The 16,397-nt window shown below is 38.8% G+C and overlaps 1 protein-coding gene across 3 annotated transcripts in view; it reads right to left on the bottom strand.

The window, feature by feature from the left end:
• lzts2a (leucine zipper, putative tumor suppressor 2a) overlaps positions 1-16,397 on the bottom strand; it is a 73,724-nt gene that overhangs the window by 23,950 nt on the left and 33,377 nt on the right. The window contains exon 2 of one of the 3 annotated variants that reach the window (XM_036573979.1): positions 12,252-12,366. The exons of 1 other annotated variant lie outside the window; for it this stretch is intronic. The gene's annotated coding sequence lies outside the window, so the exon portion shown is untranslated. Of the gene's footprint in view, positions 1-967; positions 1,276-12,251; positions 12,367-16,397 lie in introns of those variants that run through there. One more of the 3 variants, XM_036573980.1, reaches the window with a different exon arrangement.

Raw genomic sequence — 16,397 nt, 5'->3', positions numbered from 1 at the left:
AAACACCTGTGGATTCTTTCAGACTGTTTATCTGATGGTTTTCATGGTCTACCAGGTCTTGCATGGTTGTTAGGGGTCCTATTTTCTCTATATCTTTTGATAATTTTTAAACTCCAGTTTTGGAAACTTCTATTTTTCCACTTATTTTAATTTGACTTTTCCCTTCCTTATGCAAGTAGACTGTTTTACATCTAATCTCCCCAGTAATATCTGCTGAAAAATGGATAACTTAATAGCTGTTTTGACTGGAAATTAAATATAAGGGTGGTCTCTGACTTTTGCTCAGCACTATATTACAGTATTCACTCCCTGTGTGTCTGTGTGGGTGTGAGTGTATTCTGTGTCAGACTGCCTCATCTAGGCCAGTTGTCCGGCAGATTATTGCATCCTGCTCCTCCGCTCTAAGTAATGCACACAGCAGTAATCACGTTCCTAAAAACGGCTCTGCCCCAGCAGCCTCCACCGTGCTGCCACGACCAAATGGCCCAGGCTGAGTAAGTCCATTACTGCAGATTACTCCACTGAGAGGCCCAACACCAACAGCAGCCCTCTAACATCACACACCCTCACACACTCTACAGCTGCACACAGAAAACACACATGACCACAGCAAAAGGTAAGCATTTGCACTCAAATATACAGATAGACGGTGCAACAGTCTTTTAGGACATTCATCCACTACTATGAGTTTAGTATGCCTTTGTACTGTAGTTCCTATCTATCTGTCTGTCCATCTGTCTGTCTGTCTGTCTATAAAAAAGTTGCTACATGCAGGCCTCAGTAATGTTGCAAGTACTCTCTGCTTTTCTTCATTCTATTGTTTATACCCCACTTTTAACTTACTGACTTCTTTATGCTCAGCAAGTTAATCATTAACTTCAAAGCAGTCTCAGCTTTGTGTTCAAAAAGAACAGTGGTAATCTGAACCCTGTGAGTGTGTGTATGTTGTATCGTATCTCACACATACCCATAGTGTTCCCCATGGCAGTTTCCTTGTGTCTCCGCTGTATGTCCTGGAGGCAAACTAAGTCCACAATCCCAGCCTGCTCAATCCACGCTTCAGCTTCTCTCGTTCTGTCTCCTTCTCTCTGCCTCACACGCTCACATACACGCGCTCTCACACTCACACACACACACACACACTCTCTCTCCCTGCTCCTCCTCCTGCACTCCTCCTTCTCTGGTCAAACTTTACTCTCTTTGCCCACCTCGCTCGCTCTGAAGCCCCTTCCTCTCCTCCACTCTGTCGCTCTGTGTTGGCTCCACCCCCTCTCTTCCTGCCCCCTCCCTCCCTCACGTTGTGTGCAGGCCCCCATGCCTCCCTCTCTCCCTCCCTCACTCACTCACACACACACACACACACACACACACACACACACAGACACTTCTAATCCCTTCTCATGCTGGGGCTCATTCCCTCTCTGCTCATATTTTCTTTTTCTTCCTCTCTCTGTCTCCTACTCTTTGTCTGTAAGGTCAGAGTAAGGACTGGAGAACCTGGAGTCCTCTTTCATGTCTAATGATTATTAGATGCTATGAAGTGACTGATTGATGATCTCTCTCTCTCTCTCTCTCTCTCTCTCTCTCTCTCTCATAAACCTCTGTAATTTATTAATTAGCCTTTAATTTAACCCCTTTAAACTGAAAGGATCTGTACGTGGCCAACAGTTCAATTCCTCACTGTCTTAACTACATAATGTACACATTAGTTTCATAGCAGGTAATTAATAATTCATAAAAACTAAAATGGCTCAAACAACTATAAGTTAAGTATTTTAAATAGTTTTGATGTTTTGATATGTAGTTTCTGACATAATGTTTCACACTGTTGTTTATAATAATCAATATATATTACAGTACGTCACATAGCTAAAAACAGTAGCAGTAACCATCTTAAAGCCTGAAAATTTGTCTGTACTTTTGTCTGTTTTTACAGATAACAATATGTCACACAGTGTCATAAACAACTCTATTTGAGATTACTTAACAACTCCACACAGTTTGAATAGTGTGTGATGATTTAGAGATGCAGTTTGCAAAATGCTAATTAGTGACTATAACCTTCCATTGCTTCTTGGCTACATTAGTCTCATAGTTGCAGTGCAAAACTAAAGCAGCAAACTTGAAACACCAAATTTATCTTGGCTTATTGACTGCATTTTATGATGATTTATCGCTTTAAGTTTGGTAACTAAATGCCTGCAGGTTAATTTAACATCCCTTTAGAGACAATCTGCCCCAGAAATGCAAGGGAATGCTGAAGCATGCATACACAGAGCACACTAAACAACCTCACAAAGCTCAAACTCAGACAAGTGCAGTACATATTATGCACTGTAGCAGACTGTAACTGTGCACATGCACTAAATCTAATCACCACATACATTATCAAAGAGCAGTACGAAAACTGAGATGAAAGCTTCGTGTGCAAAGACGGCGCAACTTTTCTCTGAACCTGCTCCAATCTAAGCAGCCCACGGGCCATGACTTTTCCTTCAAAAGAGGTAAGAAAAGGAGAGAACAGTACATTTATGTGCGAGTTTTGCTTTCTAAAGGGCCTCAGTACTCTCCCCATGTGCACTCTGTGGCCACTCCTCTGCCTAAATTACTGCCTATCACTGAACTGAACAAAAGCAAGGAAGCACGGCATGCTGGGTTTAACCTGAGCAGAGAGCTGTAAAGCCAGGAAAATGCATTTGTGGGGGCAGTGAGGAGAAGAACAGAGAGCAGAGAGAGACAGAGAGAGAGAGAAAGAGAGCGAGAGAGAAGAACGGTAATGAACCGTTAGGAACAGATGAACATTTGAGTGATTAATGGACACTTGTGCCCTCCAGGGAAGTTATCATATGAACATGAACTGCGCATATACTCACCAGGGAGTTTAACTTGATATTGCACACAATGGCACACACATCCACACACACATATATACACGCTAAACTCCTTAAACTCTACGACTCTGTCTAGACCGGCCTTCTTCACTCTCATAAAAACATACCTTCCTAAATAATTCATTCTAATTACTGAATAATAAACGTTACAGCAATAGTTCTCTGCAAAAAACATCTAAGTTTCATCCTACACCTCAAATGCAGTCTCTGGAGTCCAAAGTTTGTTGCTTTACTTTTTCAATGAAACAATGAACACTGAAGCTTACATGGCTAATGTAAGTTAATTTACATTGATTAAACTGCATGTCTACTGCATCTACACCATAACTGTGTATCTAAAAATCATACACTAGTCTCAAATTGTGCTGATTAGCATTTGACTATATTTATACTTATCACACAGTGTCAGAAACCACATGGGCAAGTCTATTTGATAGTACTTAATAACTTTACCAACCACTCAAAGTCAACACAAAAAGTTGCTATGTATTTTTTCTATTTTACCTACACTTTTCCATTAATAACATGATTTCTGAATACTGTTTTTGTATTTATTTGATATGTAATGAACTAACAAAGCTGAAAATTCTGAGATTTTTATTCCATTTACATCACAAACTACCATTTTGAACATGAAAACACATGAATAGGAACACATCAGTCAACCTTTATCATTACTCTGATTAAATATATGAATAAGAAGTGCTTGCAGATCTGTGCACTCTAAATAAGAAAAACACAGTGCATCCAACAAGAAAGGAAGCCTTGTGCATATTTTATAAATGACAGAAAACATATTTTTATTTTTCATCAAGCTATGCCTTTTAGACTAATGGCTGAATAATAAGCCTATAGTTTAAGAGGTTAAGAGATTTGAGAATATTTGGAAATCATAATGAACAGGCCTGATTGCTTGATTGAGCATACATGGGGGAGGGGACAGAAGCTCTATGGAAGTTTCCCAGCCGCTCAGTTCCCCCATTCAGCTCTCAGTCAGGGGCAGTGCAATCGAACGGAATGAAGCTGTTTCAGAGAAACTAATGATGGTGCTAGGGGACAACAGGCTGAGCCGTACTCTAATCCAACACATACCCGGCCATCTGATCAAGCACACACACTCACACACTCACACTCGCATAAAAAGAAGCCTTCACAGTCTCCCACAAAACACTTAACCCCTCATCTACTGGGGGTGGGGGGGCATGCAGGAATGAGAGGGACAAAGGACCAAAGAGAGGAGAGGACTGAAGTCCAAATGGGGCCCAAATCACTCTGTGCATGTTTTCCCTTTCATGACTTTAATTCAAATTGCGAAACTTTACAATTTAAGATACTTAAAGCTACAATTGATGCCACTACAAGAACATGACATGGATCACTGAAAGGCATAAAAATAAAGTGTGCTGTGTGTAGATAGACTGTTCTGGTTTAGGATCCAGAGCTTCAGAGAGTTTGATTATAGACTAATCTTAATTAACCCCCTGGGAGAGATTACATAACCCATCACGAGTTCAGAAAAATAGCCCAGATCTCCAAAAGCTGTATGTGTGCTCGCATCTGTGAATTACTGAAAGAGTACAAAGACTTATGTCTGTGTCAGTGTGCTCACGTGTGTGACATGGTTTAATCACAGTTCAAAGCAGCTCCCAGGCTTCAGCTCACACACATCAATCATTAACAAAACCTCCATCACAAACACGCTCTCAGCTTTGCAGCACATAGTTTTAGCACTGCTTACACAGAAGCATGGACACATATAGATACTTGTGCATAAAGACTCACACCATGAAATAAAGCATACGCAAGTGCACTTACACACATATGTTACTTGAAGTGTTGGACATAACGGGGCTCCTGAGTGGTGCAACCATGTAAGAGTTGGCCCTATCAGTGGAAGAACATAATTGGTCATGCTCTCTCTGGGTGGGTAGCACAATGTTAGCCAACGAGGGTGCCTAGTAGCTGTACATAACAGAATTAGCAGTTAGCATTCTCTTCCAAGCTTGTTAAGCTGTCCGAAGGCATTGCGTTAGTTGCAGTTTGAAAAGATGTAGATGCTAGTCTCACATGTCTCAGAGGAAGCACATGCTAGCCACGTCCTCTCAGCTCGGCAGCATCGCATAAGAAGAGGAGGCACAGGGATGTACGGAACTGCTAGCAAGACCAAACCAGTCTACATCCCTGAAAATGCCTTGAATGCAAAAATAGCACCGAGCAATGAAAGAGAGAGATTGGACTTAGCTTGTGCATTGTGCAGTCACCCATTGGAGACATGCAGTTTACTAAAACTGGGCTGAGTGCAGGCCACTGCTGAGCTTTGTTCTTTATCATAATCCACCCATCAGGGCCTCTCCTCTGACCTGTCTGTGCCACAGCTAAACTCTTTGGAGCCTTTCGATTTGTTGCTTTCTTAGGCTTGAAGTATATGTCGCTCTTGTTTAGCCTATGTGTGGGTTACACCTGTTACACATGATACGTTTTAGAAGCGACAATGCATGGGTTCAAAGCATTTTCCTTTTTGTATTGTGTGGGATATGTTTCTGGCCTTCCAAGAATGGAGTGATGCTAATATAATAGTAGCCACTAGACACAACACACAACATACCCAGAGGCTAACACAGATACCACAGAGTCAAGTCATCAGTAGATAATGACAACAAGTCAAGAGACAACATATTATGGCTGGTGACAGGGAGTGAGAACACTAAAGATGCTCTTTTATATATTTAACATAAAACAAGTATTCTCAATGTACTAGTAAGAGAAAAAATACACTTTTATATAATCACATAACAGAGAACAGGAGACAAGAGAGTGGGTCACTGTACCTGCTGACAGACAGACAGAAGAGTGAAGAGGCTCATACGTGAGCACATGAGAGACCCTGGGCTTGTGGCACTCTGGCTGTGTGAGAGAGGCCTGAACAGGGCTGAAAAGACTGAAACAGAGCTGCAGCCAACGGCCCTGACCCAGTCCAGCTGCTCATTCATGACCCAGGGTCACTACACCAAATATAGCACTTCTACTTAGCTCTCATTCAATGGCAAATATAACGAACACCAAAAATATTTCTTCATGTAAAATGAAAAAAGGCAAAACCTACTTGATATTGATTGAAGAAGAATCAATATCAACTGGAGGAAACTAAATTATGCAGAAATCATTAATGGTGATAATTAATCCTTACAAGTCTAAATTATTGCTGCAGATGATGCCAAATTGGTGTAATTAGATTTTTGTATTTTTTACGCATAGATCATTGAAACAAGCAGAGAAATCTATCAAAAGTGAGGATTCTGAACTTTACATCCATACCACAAGTAGAAGAGTAGACATTTTACTGTTATTTGAACTTGACAAGAAGTAACTGTACATACAGTCTTGTTGTGTGGTTTCTGTTTGTCATTTCTTGACTTCTAAGCAAGTGCAAAAAAATGTTATGTTTTTACTTAACTTATGTGACTGAGAATGTAAGTAATTATATAATTGCATAATTACTTTTAAATAGTCCCACTAAACTGCTGTAACAACGTTAGATTTGTAAGAGTTGCATGACAAAGCATAAATAAAGAGATCCACCATCTTTCACCTAGTTGCTAGTAAGAGGCAGAGGGTCATGATAATGTGACAGAAGGAAAACAATAAATTAGATATGCTTCACTATAGAGACAAAAAATCATCTCTTATCAATCCTGGAAAGTTACAGTCCTCAGTTCTCACTAAATCCTCTGTTAAAAAGTTTTTGCCTTCTCATTACATATTTCCAATACACTATTCGGAGGGCAGTCATTAGCCATGGACAGCACAAGGGAAAGGAGTCAGGAAAGAAAAGGAGGGGATGGAGGGAGAGAGGGAAAGAGCAGAAGAGGGTGGTGGAACAGAACGGCGAGATCACTGCAGCGGTTCAGCACAATGGAGGGAAACAGGTTGCAAATCACTCAGGGACACAATATCAGCATCGACTGTGTGCTTTATGAGACAGAGCGATGAGGTAACACGTGGCACCTATTAAAACACGCACGCACACACTCTCTGCTCTAAATCTTAGCAGGAGAATGGTGGGAGCAGGCAGTGTGTCAGAGGCTGTCTACTGCCCGCCTGCCGGCTCACTTTCCATTAACTCCCAGCATGCTCTGGGCTTTTGTTCCTCGGGCATTCGGTTCAGGCCAGCGCTGTTCTCCCTGTCAGGGCAGCCAGCACCAGCAACCAGCCAGTACAATCAATCACACATGTAACTAAAGTGTAATCAGTGTTTTCAATAATATAAAAACAATATTTTTGCATATACATGTAGAGAATGTTTGAAATACAAGACTAGCATGGTACATTTAAATATTTTACTTTTTGCTAAACTGTGCTTTACTCACTGATATGATTATCATTCTTAACTGCCACTTCTTAAATGCAAAAAACAATAAAAATGAACAATTTTAAATAACATGTTGCAGCCCTAAACTTGAGCTGCAATTTGTAGGGAAATAAGATTTTTACATGTATTTCATGTATCCAGAATGATAGAGTTTGGGAGGACTCTAAAATGACTGAGAAAGCTGTTTAACATTGAGAATTAAGATATGATAAAAATAAAAGGCTAATCCATGTTTGTACATGTGTGAGTTGGAATAAAGAGCAAGGATGTAAGTGTGCTTTGAATAAAAGACATTTTAGTCTTTGAGGACCTGCACAATTTATGAAAAATGAAATAACACGTCTTGGTCAGGGGAAAATGTTTCAGAGTGGAACAGCTGACGAAGCAGAGAGATGAATTTGACCATGGCTAAAGGCTATGAGGAGCTCAGTCAGCTGTCTATGTGAACAACTCTATGGGAAAACCCAACCAAATGTCCAGCGGCTGTCAGTGTGAATACTGGCCCATAGAGAAAATACAGCAATACAACACACAATGAGAACAGAATACAAAAGACTGCTTGACTAGTCCTAATAAAAGGAATACTTCATTGTTTTTCAACCTAACCTCATACTGCTGTATCAGGAGTAGGGCTGTATTCAAAACATCAATATGTGGCAGAAAAACGTGGTGATACGCTTGTCAAGACAGCAATTATTTACTTGGATTCAAGTAAATAGTTGAAATGTGGCCCAAAATCTATGCAAACTAGTCTACAAAGTCTACAGAGAAAAGTTTTGTTTCATTTTATGGTTATATTTTCCATCCTAAAAGTGTGAAGACAAAATGTGCTGACAAACACAATGGTTCAGGAAATGTCCATTAATCAACTCAGGCACTTTATTCCTTTACTGTCTGATATCACAGTTCTGTTTTTTCTTTGACAAGGTTAAAGTTAAGGGAAAAAAAGCAAAAACAGAAACACATAAGCAGCCATTTGACTTTAATTTGTTCATATTTACATTTACATTGCATGCACATCATTACATATGCACAAAAATATGTAGAAGTAAACCTGTTCACTTTTACGTGTGTATGTGTGAGTTAAACTGATACTGTATTCAAAAAAAATGTGATGTTTACAAACATCCATCACATGTAAACGTGCTCTAATAGTCAGGGCTTACTCTTAACTTATTATAGTCTGTATAATAGATTGTATAAAGGGCTTTGTTAGAGAAGAAAGCAATTCTCGACGGTCCCTTTAGCACGCCATGTGTTCCACAAAAACTCAACACAGAGATTCATTAGTTTTACGTGTGCTGTTGGGTGGTTGAATGAAGCGAGTATCTTGTTAAAGCACCACGTTAACTGGGAACTTTAGTGTTAGTTTCACTTTCACAGATTTGATATAGTTAGCAGTAGTAGTGTGTTTTTATTTTAAAACTTTAAAAACTGTGTTGTGTGTTGTACATCTGGTAAGTTTTGACATGCCACTGAATCATATTGTGACATTCATATCATTATAAGTAACGTATTGTGAAGTTGCTGCAAGTACCCACCAGGAACATACAGTCAATAACCATGTACAAGCTGGGCTACTACACTAAAATGTCTGCATTTTACTCATTTTCCTGCATTTGTAACCCTGTACAATAAATGTTACATTCCCCTGTAATGCTAATCCAAGTGGATCTTGTCCCAATTTCTACATTTTATAAATGTTTTATCAATTGGCTTTGGTGTTGGCAGATACCTTCAGTGAGGTCCATAAATATCTGGATGTCGAAAAAGTTATTATTTCAGCTGTTTCCCACAGCATACTGGGGTTAAAACAAATAATGAATATGAGCTCAAAGTGCAGACTTTCAGCTTTAATATGAGGGCATTTACTTCCAAACTGGGTGAATAATGTAAGAATTACAACCATTTTCAGACATAGCCCCCAATGTTTAGGGGCTCAAAATTAATTAGACAGCTGATAGCTCAGCTGTTCCATGGCCAGGTGTATGTTATTCCTTCATTATTTCACTTACAAGTGAGCAGATAAAACATCTACAATTGATTTCAAGTGTGGCATTTGCATTTGAAATTTGCTGTTAACTCTCTACATGAAGTCCAAAGAGCTGTCACTGCCAGTGAAACAAGCCACTGTTAGGCTTGCCATCTGGCCATTGTTAGACTTGCTATCAGAGAGATAGCAAAAACATCTGGTGCGGCCAAATTAACTATTTGACATAAAAATATTGGATATTGGTATTGGTCCACAACTCCTATGTTGGTGCACCCCTCTTCAAAGCACACATATAATAGAAGCCAATGGCAAGTGTGGCTTTGTGTTTTTTTCTAAGAACATGGAAATTATTGTCCACTATTATGTGGCTCATAGGGATTAGGTTGAAAAACATTAGAGTATTCCTTTAACTGGAGGCTGTACTTGATATACATACAAAGGGAGAGACAGAGTGCGAGAGCGAGAGCGCGAAAGAGAGAGAGAGAGAGAGAGAGAGAGAGAGAGAGAGAGAGACAGGCTAAGCCTACTGAAGGAAAGAAACAGCTGTGTTTGGGTGTGTGTGACTGTGGATGGAGACTGGGGGGCGGAGCAGCTGCCAAGAAGACCACACACACTCGCACACACTTCAGGGAAGCTTCTGTCAATCACATGCAGTAACTGGGCACTCACAGGCACTGGCTAAAGCCAAAAGGGTCAGAGCAATGAGAGCTGGACGACGATGAAGAGCAACCCCTCTGCCCGAGGGACCCAGGGGCTTCTCGCTGTTTGTGTATGCTGCTTGTGTGAACACTGACATATGAGGGGTTTGGACAAAAAAGTTAAATTCAAAAAGTTGATTCACATGTTAGCAGTGTTTTTTAGAGGTTACAGGACAGTGAGAAAAAAAGAACTCTACTTCTGAATGAGTAGAGTGCCCAGTCTCTCTGTGAAAGAGTTTCTGGTCTTTGTGTGACCATCCAGCTCTGACGTCCTCAATCTAGCCACCGTGTCCCAGCCCTGCCCCCTCCCCCTGTTAGAAACAAAACTGTTCCTCCAATCCCTGACCTCTGACCCCTTAGCCCCTTCTGCACAGCCCCTGGACTGCTCACACTCCACTGCTGCTGTCACACACTGCTTCGGTCATCCATCACCAGCTTGACCCGGGAGGAAAATATAGTTCAAAGAGCTTTATTTAAATTTTACAATGCAAGTCAGGTCTGACCTGCTGACTGACACACATTCACAGCATTAATCACTGTCCAGAGCAGGCCTGCTAATCGACCCTGACCAAAATGTGGACACCAGCAGAGCAGATCCAATACCATAATGCCAGTGAAACACTTTACATTAAAAGGGACAGTTCAGTGAAAAATCAAATTTACAAAAAAGTTTCCCTAACCAGTAGGGTTGATCTGAATATTCTGAATACTCAATATTTGTTTCTTATGTTGGTATTCGTTTCCTTATTTAGTTTTCAGAAGCTTTGTCTTTTGTTATTCCTTTAGACCCCAGTGTTAGAAGCTTATTTATCACTGTTTCAAACAAAACATTTTATCAAAAACTATTACTACTTAACAACGGACTTAACAATGGACGTGATTTAAGGCTATAAAATAAATCATGCCACGTTAGCTAAAGGTCCTCCCCACCATGATTTCGCAAATCACCCCTTTTTTGAATGACTGAAGCAAGATAAGTCACTGAAAGATATTAAAATGGCAAATACAATGTTTACACAAAGGCTGTAGTTTTGACTAGTGAACAACATTCAAGTGAAGAATTTGAGCGTGTGTTCAGTCACTTGTATTGCCACAGAGAGCTACATAGCCACTGCAGAGCTGAAAGACAGAGACAGCGGGCTAGCTGCTATCTGTGTAGCTCCTATAAGACATGAACGGTCATAAATCTATATTAATAATACAAAGCATTAAAAAAACAGCAAAGTAGTCATTTATTTTTGCCTATTAAACGTATTTTAATCCTGATGGAATTTTATCTTGGTACACTAAGTTAGCAATGGAATGTGACCTGGGCTTTCCATTCAGTAAACCGGCTAAACTAAAACAAAGATTTTAGAAAATTTAAATCTTGAAATTACTTCTGTATCATTGCTGATACAAGCTAAATCCAGTCAAACATTATCTGATACAATGTTAGAGCACATTTCTCCCTCGGCCTCTTTGGTACATGTATCGTAAAAAGGGATAAATCTATAATACTATTTTTTACCAGAACGAATAAAAAAAACCCCAAAACTGCAATATTTTGATTCAAAAACAAACTGCATAAAACAAACTATATCTGTTAAATTAAGCTAATAATAAATTGAAATTTATACCCCAATAGTTAGCATAGTGTGAGCTGCATACCTAAATTATCACACATTTGCCTCAGACCTTGTCAAATTGTTAGGTGAATTCAAATTGTCCTGCATATTTTCTTTCTGATACAGTGTCACATACTGTTGTTTATAAAATGGACAAAAGGATGAACAATTTTCAGTGTCAGAAACCAATCAAGCAACAGCGGAGTATGAATTTCCATTACGTGTTAGCCACATTAGCATTGTATATCCAGTGCAAAACTAAAGAGTCAAACATTAGACACCAAACATGTCTTTGGTTGATCAACTATATTTGAGAAAAGCTTTCTGCCTAAGTATTCCTTTAATATGCCCTGGCTCATAATCTTTTCTCCAAGGTTTCTATTTTCTTCTAGTCTTGTCTGACAGGACACTTAAGATAAGGTGTTTTCCTAACTTTGTTTGACTGGGTTTTAACTGTTTAGAATCAGCACAGCAGAAAATATGACATTGTTTTACAGAGTACTGCAGCAAAAGCACCGCTAGTAGCCACTGCTGGTAGGTTGTGAAAGTTGTGACACTGTTTACAGGATGCATAAACTCTTCTTGTGTTGTCATACGGCTCATGAACCGCATGCACACAATGAATAAAGATTCCGTAAAGCACAGCAGCAGTAAGAGGGACATGGAGAGAAAGAGTGAGGTTAATATTCTTACCGTGTTTTAAGGCCCAAACTTCAGCTCCTATAAGCTGAGCACATTCAGCACAAGAGAAGACTTTACACATCCCCAAAGAGCCACTGCAGACTCAGCCTCTTCTACACACACAGACCTACAGAAATACACATACACTGGAGGTTATACTTGGTCTGTCACAACTGAATGTGAAATGAAATTGTGGCTGAGGATTAACTGCCATATAAATAACTGCGATTAACAATTTGTCGTTTATATGTACTGTATGCAGTTATTTAAGTACAAGCCTAAAGTGGCCACACTGATGGGCACACTGGTGGCCACACTGACTAGCTATTTTGCTTACTAAATGTCGATACGTAGCAGCTCCCATCTGACGAAAGACACAGCTCGAGCTCAAATAATAAATATAAATACAAATAAAACATTAATCACTGTTGCTCTCTAAAGGTGCTATAGTATCAGTTGCTGTTTTCATAAGACCCATGACGTGTCTTGAAAAAATGTGTTACCTGCTTGCTTATATTCACATGTATTTGACTCAGCCTAACTAATAAAAAACATTCAATAAACTTTCTTTTTGTTGCAACTTAAGCATAAGATTGTAAATGCTAACAATTGTGCAAAATAATTGTGGTCAGCTAAAAAAACTGAGATCAGCTGAAGTAACTGTGATCAGGCCATTATGTAATAATTGTGACAGGTTATACCATACTATACTTTAGCTAGGTTATACCATGCTAAAGCTCACTCTATAAAGCACTCCAGTACTATAGACAAAGCCCTAAGATGCAGCACATGTACATATACTTCAACACACATTGTTTTTAATATGTGTCTAGACATAGAGTCAGACATGTCCTATATGTTTTAAATATATGTATATGCAAAAGTCAGTCAATTTATGTTTTGTTGTTTTTCTAAGTGAAAATAAGTTAACACATCCTCTACTAGGAAGACACTTAAATATGATATTTTCTGGTAATTTTAGTGCACAATTTTACAATTAACAATTAACATATTAGAAAAAATAAAACATTCAAACTAATTTCTTTTTTCCATTATGTTAAACTCAGCAAATAAACAGTGCATTAGAATGTGCAGAGGTGTGTTCCCTGTAGAGGATGCGTTAACATTTTCATTTAGAAAATCAACAAATCAACAAAAACTTTTGTATAAAACTATATGTAACCTATATGTAAAAATCATATTCTAAACTAACCCCTTTAATCTAATCATAGGGCTGAAAGATTAATCCCAAGTTGAAAGAGTGCAGTTTTCAAATCACAAGGGCTGCAATTTTTTATTACAGTCTTACAGTTTATCATTAACAATGCTGATACAATGCAAGTTTCGCATAGGGAAGTTTTACCTAATAACATGGAGCTTGTGAACTGCTGTGACATCACAACCACAAATAACTGGCAGTCTGGCGCAATGTGTTAACAGTTCAAGTCTGAAGCCAGAAAAAATATAAACCCTGGTCTTATTAGCCAAAAAAAGTCCCATACCTCAAGTATAACAACTGCAATTTAAATCGTAATTACAATATTGGTCAGAAAAATCGCAATTAGATATTTTACCAAGATCGTTCAGCCCCACCTAATCCTAAACTTAACCTCAGTAACCAAAAAGAAACAGTGTGATTTGAAGCTGTTTTGCTGGTCCTGACATGATGTTGTAGGTTACCCCTGTTTTTCTTTGGTTTTCCAACAAAATCAGGACATTTTTGTTCTGAAAATGTACAAAAGCATGGACAGAGAGAGCTGTGAACAACAGCAATGAACAATATCAAGTATCAAGGCCTATGACAGTGGAGATCAAAGCTGCAAAGCCACTCCCGTTCTTTTATGCCCTCATGCACTCTTGTAAACGTGTGAACACTATACCTCACACACCTGCCTGACAGTATTAGCTACACAGCAGCAAGGTGAAAGGCTGTAATTAGGTTATGGAGACAGTGTGATGAGGTCATGGCCAGTGAGAGCGCGCGTGTGTGTGTGTGTGTGAGGTTCAACTCTTCCCTGAGGACACAGAACCGGAGTTGGAGAGAGAGAGCGAGAGAGGGAGGGGTTCATGGGTAAAGACTCGTTTTGCCCAGTCTAAGCTGTTATGACTTTAAGCTCCTCAGCACATCTGTTCCTCAGCCTGAGCAGGAGGAGAGGAGGAGCACACTGCCACCCACTGGACACACAGGACTTCTCTTTAACCCCTTTAAACCCTAAATTTCTGTACGTGACAATTCTTTAATTCTCTCTCACAATTACATAATTAAAATATTAGCTTCATAGTAGCTATGGAAAAATTCATATTAGTTACAGAACTAACTAACGAAAATGTTCACGTGGAAATGAACTGCTTTTGGTACATGCAACAACATAAACATGAGTGGACCTCAAGTGAAAAACATAAGGAAAATGTTGGTTAAGGGTTCAAAGCAAACAAATACAACTAAAGAAAAATGTGCATGTTGTGGCTGACTGCTATCTCTGACATTGTGCAGCTCTGCCAATTCACAACTGGTTTTAACACAGTGTCACGCTTGAAACTGCAAGCCAGTCTGTACAAACAGATGCACACACACACACACACACACACACACACACACACACACACACAACCCCATCAGCGTCAACCTTAAACAGCCCCTGATATATGCAGGAATAAGCACTTCAGCCGGCCACGAGGAACGACAGCTATGCTTTTATCAGTGAGAGTGCTGCGCATAGCACATTAGGCCAATGCCTCTCTCTAAACCCGCTGCACATTCAACGGAAAACAAACAAAACCTGGTAGCAACTTTTTTTGGCTAAGCACCTTTGCATTGTGTGTTTGATCTATTTTCTTCTGCTGCGTGGGACACATTCCTTTGTGCTGCTCGTGCTTGTAAGGCAAATGTGACCCACTCATCGCTCACTCTGACAGGCCATCACAGCTGATTTTTTAGCTTTTAGCGTCAGAGACTGAGCTTACTGGGACTGTTACTTCAAAAACTTTTCAAAAGGCACTGCTCAAAAGCTTTGGAATCATAAATTATAATACTGAAAAATCTTTTCAGTAACATAAAACCAATATGGTTCTAGTCACACGTTTAAAAAAATCAATGCTACTATGCTAGACCTGCGCAACTTCACAGGTTTCAAATAATTAAAAAAAGTATTTTTATAAATGTTAGATGTGTCTAATATAATAAATAAACCTGTAGATTGTAGATTCTAAAATGACTGAGAAAGCTGTACAGTAACAAGAACATTAAATAAATGTTCATACCCAGAATGCTTTGAATATGAAAAGTGGTGATCAAATATAGGGCAAAATGAACTTAATATTAATATTGCTATTGTTACAGTAAATGATTTATCATTTCATGTCTTGTTAATACCTTTTAGGGTCTAGTTTATTATTGTTTATGAAACAGCACACATTACTTTGCAAAAGTAATTTATTAATAACATGTAATTCCAGTTAAACTTTTAGTTTATATGATTAAGATTTACAAAGACAATACATACTAACAAAATAAAAATAATAATTAAATAATAATTTAAAATATAATTAAGAAAAAATATAATACATAAATTAATAAATATTTGTGTAAATGTGGCAGCTTAGCTAATTTGCCTAATTTTCAACTGTAGTCTGTAAACACTAGTTATGCATTTTTACCAGCTATTTCTGAAGAAATTAGCTAAAAGGTAATTATTTTTTGCATAAAGCAGCAGAAAGTCAAAGAGAGTTTTAAAAAAATGGATTTAAAAAAATCTTAAAAGAAATAACTAACAAAGTGCTAGACCAACAAAACTGTCACCATCAGATAAAAAGTACTTAAAACTTTCGTCTTTGAGAGAGAGGAGAAAATCAAGCTCCACTCTTGCTTCAGAGGTGTTTTCATTCTGACACTGTGGGATAACACTATTAGTCTGAAAGGAGAAGCCATTACTGAGAAAAGAAAACAGAGAAATAAAATCAAACCAAACAAAGAAGCTGTGGACAATGAACTGTCCACCCCAGAGAGACAGAGAGAGTCCTGACCTCAAGATCACTGAATGTGTTTGGGACTACTTGGATTGTGAGGAGCAGAAAATACAACCAACTTCTAAGACTGAACTTTGGAATTGTGGAAAAATATCTCTGCAACTGAAAGCAACTGTCTCATAAATAATGGAA

Source organism: Colossoma macropomum, unplaced genomic scaffold (genome assembly GCF_904425465.1).
Source record: "Colossoma macropomum unplaced genomic scaffold, Colossoma_macropomum, whole genome shotgun sequence".
NCBI classification, from domain to species: domain Eukaryota; kingdom Metazoa; phylum Chordata; class Actinopteri; order Characiformes; family Serrasalmidae; genus Colossoma; species Colossoma macropomum.
This window is presented reverse-complemented; position numbering and strand designations above follow the sequence as displayed.